We start from the raw sequence: 7,459 nt of genomic DNA on the forward strand, positions 1-7,459 counted from the left end.
GTGGACTGGGACAGGGTCCCAAAGTGGATAGTAAATGGTTCCTAACCTCAAAGTGCTATATTATTCTACTGGATGAGAAAAGGCTGCCCATAAATAGCCATAGTATGGTGAAGTCATAGACAAAGCCTTTGTCTAGTATGTAATACACCTCAGAGCAGAGGGAACATTTGGGTTGGACTTCCAATGTGTCATCTCAAATGACATCAAGGTGCTGAGCAAGAATGATCTAAATCTGATAGATGGCATGTGACAAGGCCATACCTCCTGGGGACACACAGGAAAGCCGAGCAGCCAACCAGAGAGAGGGCAACTTCCCACAAAGGCCAGTCAGTGCTCTGAACATGCTCTGGCCAGTGCACCTGCAGGGATGATGCCAGCACAAGGCCTCAGGGTGGTCAATACATTGAAAGGGAATCTCTGACCTGCTGCTATTCTGCCAAACAGGCATGTGGGATATGAGGAGGACTATCTGGAAAAGATACTTTCCAAAATTTAAAGAAGCAAGGGCTGGACATGGTAGTTGCCCTGTAATCCCCATCTATTTAGGAGACAGAGGTTGGAGGACTTTGGTTGGGGGGTGGGGGGAAGGCATGGCTGGTTTGGGCAAAAGTATGAGGGCTTATCTAAAAAAAAAAACTAAAAACCAAAGAACTAGAATGGTGTGTCTGCCTAACAATCTCCAGGCCCTAAGTTCAATTTTGGAACCGAAGGAAGGAAGGAAGGGAGGAAGGAAGGGAGGGAGGGAGGGAGGGAATCCCGGGAGAGAGGGAGGGAAGGAGGGAGGGAGGTTGAATACACTTACCCATACATATCCCAACTAACTTTGTACTTTGCACATATACAAAATTATGACTTGCATAATACATGCAAACATATGTACCAAGATATATGGTATCCCATAGGCTCTTAAATACTGATTAACAAATAAATGAAAATCTAACATAGCTCTATCATTTTTTAAAAAGTCTTAAAAATTATACAATTGATGCCCTCAATGGGGCAATAATTAAATAAATAATGATACATTCGTATCTTGGAATAATATGTTCCTATGTAAAATTTTCTCCTTAGAAACATACTTAGAAATATAGAAAAATGCCAAAAAGAAAATGAAAACTCTACCCTCAGAAAGAACCTCTGTTTTATTATATAGGTCTATCTATCCATTCTGTGTGGTATGTTTACAGAGTGTAGGTATTCACCTGTGTGAAGCTCTCTAATACAAGTGAAATCATACCTAACATATGAATTTGGATCCTGTTTCCCCTCCCCTTAATATCAAAGTATTTTCCCATATCTATAAATTTTTACAAAAAAGTTTAATGATGCAGAAAATTAATACTGATTTTATGAGAGTAGAAAACTGGAATGCAAAATCACATATTCCACATGACTTTGATTATATATGCATTTGTTTAGATGGGCATGTGTGTGAATTCTGTGTCTCCCTCTGAGTGACCCTAAAGGAAATATACTCATTGTCAATAGTGTGGCCTTTGGGTTGTGGGATTAAGTTGGCTGCCATTTTTTCATTGATATTCTTCTTCATCTTGCTCATATTATGTAAGTGTTATTATTGTGATAAGAAGGGGAGTGGTGTGCTTGAACTGGGTACTAGGAATTTGGAAGAAAATGAAAGTGATCCAGTTAGCCAGCTCCACCATCTGTGAGTCTGTTTTCACAAGTATTTGGACATACTGGCAGCTCCAAGCTCCTCTTCACCTTCCATTGGGCATAAAGGTCAAATAAAAAGATCTCAGGGCTAGAGAAGAGAGATTCAGGCTGAATATCCACAGAAAGCAGAGGGTTGGGGCTGGGTGCCAGTGGCTCAGGCCTCTGTAATCCTAGGACTTGCTCAGGTGCTTGCTTCTCTGACCATGATTTAAAACAACAACAACAACAAAAAAAAAAAGAAACCAGCCTTGATTGCTACTTTCCCCAGAGGTGCTAGTGAAGAAAGACCTGCTGCAAAGAATGTTGAGATGAGGTAATGAGACATTTTCTTTATCACCTCGTACAGTAAGTTTGAAACTCATGGCTCAGAAAAACCTTAACATCCCACTGATGCCTGGCAGAGGATGAGGGGGGCGGAGCTTTCTGAAAGGCATTTAAGACATTCATGTCTGGGGCAAGGAGTTTGGCCTAGTGGTAGAGTGCTTGCCTAGCATGCATGAACACCCAGGTTCAATTCCTCGGTACCACATACATAGAAAAAACCACCAGAAGTGGTGCTGAGGCTCAAGTGGTAGAGCTCTAGCCTTGAGAAAGCCCAAGGACAGTGCTCAGGCCCTGAGTCCAAGCCACAACTGGCAAAAAAAAAAAAAACATTCATGTCTTTCTCCAATAAGCTACCACATTTCTCCTCTCCTTTCTCTCCTCTCTCCTCTTTTTCTCCACCCTTCCTGTCTCTTCCCTTCCCTCTTTTCCCTCCCTCCTTACTGCTCAAACCTGACAGAACTTGGCTCATATAGTTTTCTCCCAGAATGCCTTTTTCCATTTCCACTTATTTAATTCTTTGCATCTCCAAAGCCATCTTCAAAGAGGCTTTTTGAAAAACTACCAGGTAAAAAAAAACAAGGGCTTTGGTAAGACATGTTCTATCTCAATTCAAGTTCCTTTTCTTACTGGCTGAGTAACCTTATATGAGCCAACTACCTTTCCAGTCCCAATTTTCTCATCAGTACCATTATATGACCATTGTAGCTACTTCAAAAGCTTGCCAAAGAAAAAGATAAAATGTATTTTAGGTATCTTCTGAAATGCAGCCACACCTAATACAATAGAAATATCAACAGATATCATGCTCCCTTTCCTGAGATCAGCCCTCTATCTCATTTCTGGGTAGTATTTGATCTTTGTTTGTCATCTTCCATTTGTTTTTGCAGTACTAAAGATTGAACCAGAATCTGGAGCTTGCTAGACAAGCTATTATTTGAAACATGGCCAATCTGTGTCTTGGTTTGTTTTTTTGTTTCTTTTTCAGATAAAGTCTTACACTAGTTCACCTGGTTGTCCTCAGACCATGATTGTATTACCTACACCTCTGATGTAGCTAGGATTACAGTCAGGCTCTACTATTCCCATCCGACAACTTTACTTTCAAGTAAAGTTGCTACCTCTGCACTTAGGTAAGAGGTAGGTCCCCTCTGTGTTCTGATATGTGCTTGTTACATGAGCCTAAGCAAATCACTTCTCAGTTTCACCATGTGAGAAATAGGTCTAAGGTTTAACATGGAAAGAGCTCCATGAGATAATGTGTGTGTTGTCCTTAGAACTGCACCTGGCACAAGAGAAGTACAGGTAGGGTGTGGCTACTGTCTTGTGGCATAATGGTTAAGAGGGCATGAGCATGGCCATGAAAACTCCTTACCTGGATTCTGACCCTATAGTGAACCCATCACAATGATCAGCAGTACAAGTGGAATTGGCAGGTCCAGCATCCCTCTCTTTACCCCTGAGCGATGTTGTTGCTGTCGGTCAACCCTTTTAAGGTCTCTTTTTGCTATCCCTAGGGTCCCCCTGGGCTAACAATGGTCTCTCTATCCTGCACAGAAGGATTCCTAGAGCCAAGCAGCACTGCCTGCCAGCATCCCAACAACTCAGAGACCAGGGACACACCGTCTGGCTAATTTGGAGCAAGGCAGAGCCCAGCACTGGAGAACATCCATCCACAGGCTTATTGCATTTCCTCCCTCATAAAGGAACCCCATGGTCCAGCCCAGCAAGAGCCTCTCATCCACCAGCTAATGGGGTTACAAGATTTTGCTCCCCAGGAAGCTGACTTTAATAATGGGATGCCAAGGAAAAGCAGGACAGGAAGAAGAGGGAGGGCAGGTGAGGGCACTGGGCTGCGGCTGAGTGACACGTCCTATATGAAGTTGATTCATGTTGAGCAAATCTAGGCAGGGACCAGCTGATTCAGGCAGTTAAGTTATTGCTCTGCCAGTTTAATATTTTGCCATCTGCTAACTGAAGGCTCCACTGCCTGCTGGGTCCTATAAAGACTTTTATTTATTATATTACACATGGCAACATCTGCCACCGAATGAGGTTCTACTTGGCGCCCTAATTAAACAAACACACACTCCAGCGACGGCAGAGGGCTGGGTTGTACCATGAGTGAGGCGAACTGTTGCAGGGAATTAAAAATTGAGGACTGTCCCACACCCAGCTTTCAAGGCAACACATGGGGCATTCTGCTCACATCCGGATGGTCACTGAAGATTTACAACCCATTAAAAATCGGCTGGGAAAATTGAGTTAAAAAAAAAAAGTAGGTCGAATTTCTGTCTCCTCCAGCCTGCCTCTTCCAAACCGAACTTGGATTTCAAGACTTGGTTTGGCTGGTGGTCAGAATTCCTGGCCTGACTTTCCTACCTCTTTATCACACAGTCTCTTGGCATCTTTACACCCTTCCGTCTCTCAGAGCATGCTCAGAAATGCTAAATAGCCCTGGCGATGCAAGAAGCCCAGCCAAGGGATGAAGAAAATGAGTTCTGAGGTTTCTGTTCATTTTTTCATCCATGCATGCATTTAATAAATATTTATTGAGAATTCACTACATGTACACTCTAGCAATGAGCTAGCTAGTAAATAAGGAAACATTTCTGTCTACCTGAAAGGTACATACATATATGGGTCTGGAATCATCAAAGAGACAAATAATTACCAACTATGAGGAGTTCTGAGGAGACCAAAGTATGTAGAAAGCGTGCGTGCGTGCGTGCATGCGTGTGTGTGTGTGTGTGTGTGTGTGTGTGTGTGTGTGTGTGTGTCAGTGTCAAGTCTGGGTTCATACAGGTATATGAGTTTTTGTGGTTAATGTACAAGTTTCCAGGAACTTAATGACTATGACTTATAATAACATAAAGGTGCTATCTTGCGGTTCTGAACTTCGGAAGTCCAACATAGCTAAAATTACCAGATTATATTAATGCCATCAGGCTAAAATGAAAGTGTTATCAGGATATTTTCTCTGGAAGTTCTAGAAGAAAAATCTGTCTTCACCTTTCCCAACTTCCAGATTCGGCCCATAATCCTTGGCTTATGGCCCCCTCCCTCGTCCTCAAAGGCAGCAGTATGACTTCTCTCTGACTTTGTTTCCCTGTTCTTCTCTGTCTCTCTTATGTGTCCATCTTCTACATTTTAAGGCTGTTTATAATCACATAAGGTCACTGAGACACTGCTAGGTAAGCCTCCTATTTTAAGGCTAATTAGTTATTTAATACCATCTTCTACCTTTGTTCTCTTGAGCTCCAAGAATTAGGATGTGGAGGACATCTTTGGATGCCCCATAATTCTAAGTGTGGGAAACAAACTACTTCAGGCACGGAGACCTAAGGAGGACTTTCTGGGATGTGAGATGGAAAGAGGCTTGTTGCTATTTTGCAGAGGTTTTTGGGGTATGGGACCAGAATCTTGCTTCTCACCTGGGCACATCCCTCTACCATGAACTGCCCACTTCAGACTTTCCATGGCATCTGGGATGACTTCCACTTCCAGCTTTCCTCTGTGGAGAAGAAATCTGGAGGACTTTTCTGCCTGAGATGGAACTTCAGTCCTCCAATCTCAGTCTCTTACGTAGCTAAGATTACACGCATACAAAACCAGTGCCGGCACCCATCATTGTGAGGGTTTTCTCCCTCTCTATTCAGACCAGTGCACTCAACCACCTGAGCCACACCTCCAGTTCTGATTTTTGCCAATCCTGGGCTTGAGCTCAGGGCCTGAGCACTATCCTTAGGCTTTCTCAAGGCTAGAGCTCTACTACTTGAGCCACAGCACCATTTCTGGCTTTTTTCTATGTATGAGGTACCAAGCAATCGAACCCAGGTCTTTGTACATGCTAGGCAAGCACTCTACCACTAGGCCAAACTCCCGGCCCATGAAGGTTTTTTTTTTTTTTAAGAGACAAAATTAAAACTATTGATAACACTAACATTTGAGTAAGGAGGAAATCACTGGCACCAAAGTAATATAAAGTCCTTATATGCTATTTAGAAGGGAAAAGTTGAGACATTTATTCACTTTTTATTAACCACACATAGTAATATGCCAAGGGAAAAATAAAACAGAGTTTCTAAATGTTCCAAATTTTCGAATTATTTTTTGCCAGTCCTGGGGCTTGAACTCAGGGCCTAGACACTTTTTGCTCAAGGCTAGCGCTCTGCCACTTGAACCAGAGCACCATTTCAAGCTTTTTCTTAGTATGTGGTATCAAGCAATTAAATTCAGGGCTTCGTGCATGCTAGATGAGCACTCTTACCACTAGGCTATGCTCCAGCCCAAAGTTTTTGAATTTTTAAAACTTTAGTGTTTTTTTTTTCTTTTGGAATTTATTTCAAAACTTTAAATTTCCAAACCAAGAGAGATGCAAAAGCCAAAATAAAAAAATCAAAATATAAACAAACCAAAATCTCAATTCAGTGAAAATAAAGAATTTGAAAAGCATGGGGGGAAAGGGGTAAGGGGGAATTTTATAAGCCAGGTTGACAGAATAAAAACAACCACTTTTTTAATGAAGCTCAAAGGCAAGCAAAACCAGATGCACACACACACACACACACACACACACACACACACACACACACATACAGCGAGACCTGAGTAAGCTAATAAAGCCAAGATGGGGAAAAAAAAACTGGATAATGGATCACTGCAAGAATATGATAGGAAATGAGAGGAAAGACAAAAATCCAGGTGGATTCATTAGTACTGGCAATTTTAGTTCATAAGTCAGACAAGGTTACAGATCTTCATCATACACACACACACACACACACACACACACACACACACACACTTTTGTGTATTTTAAATATTTCATTAAAAATATGTAAAAATAGCCCGGCAGTGATGTGACTTCTGCCTATAATCCTAGCTACTCAGAAGGCTGAGATCTGAAGACCAGGGGTAGAAGCCAACCTGGGGCAGAATTCATCTCTAACTACCAAAAAAGAAAAGCCAGAAGGAGAGGTATGGTTCAAGTGGTAGAGTGCTAAACTTGAGCAAGAACAGCTCAGAGATAGCACCCAACCCCTGAGTTCAAACCCAGAACCAACACCAGCACACACCCACTCACAATCTAAAAATAAATTGAGTAAAATAATAGGAAGATGTGTTTGCTGAGCTCAAGAACAAAGCCAAAGCTTTCTGAATCTCATTTGCTGTGTGCAGCGGATTCCCAACAATTACCTGCTTGCGTTACACACAGACAGTGTGTTCACCTTGGTGAGTTACAGAAGGATAAGGAAAAACCAAAACCAACAGCTGCGGGCAGAAGGTAGGCCAGGCTACATGATGACACAGAGCCTAATACAGCATAATGGGCATGATACAGGCCATAACAACAGGAAGACAAGGCCACTTCCCCACTATGAATTACACTGTTGCCGTGGCTTTGGGAAGGAAGCAATGCCCACAGCTACTCTGGGCTGCAGGTCGTTAAATCATGATGGAT

At 42.3% G+C, this 7,459-nt stretch overlaps 1 long non-coding RNA gene across 1 annotated transcript in view; it reads right to left on the reverse strand.

Moving 5' to 3' along the window:
* The window catches only part of LOC150046300 (uncharacterized), a 297,256-nt gene extending 290,017 nt beyond the window's left edge, over positions 1-7,239 (reverse strand). Inside the window, exon 1 of the long non-coding RNA XR_016539603.1 lies at positions 7,195-7,239. This is a non-coding gene — a long non-coding RNA (uncharacterized LOC150046300). The remainder of the gene's footprint in view (positions 1-7,194) is intronic.
* Between the last annotated feature and the right edge of the window lie 220 nt (positions 7,240-7,459).

Source organism: Megascapheus bottae, chromosome 25, assembly GCF_031878675.1.
Source record: "Megascapheus bottae isolate mThoBot1 chromosome 25, mThoBot2.hap1, whole genome shotgun sequence".
NCBI classification, from domain to species: Eukaryota; Metazoa; Chordata; class Mammalia; order Rodentia; family Geomyidae; genus Megascapheus; species Megascapheus bottae.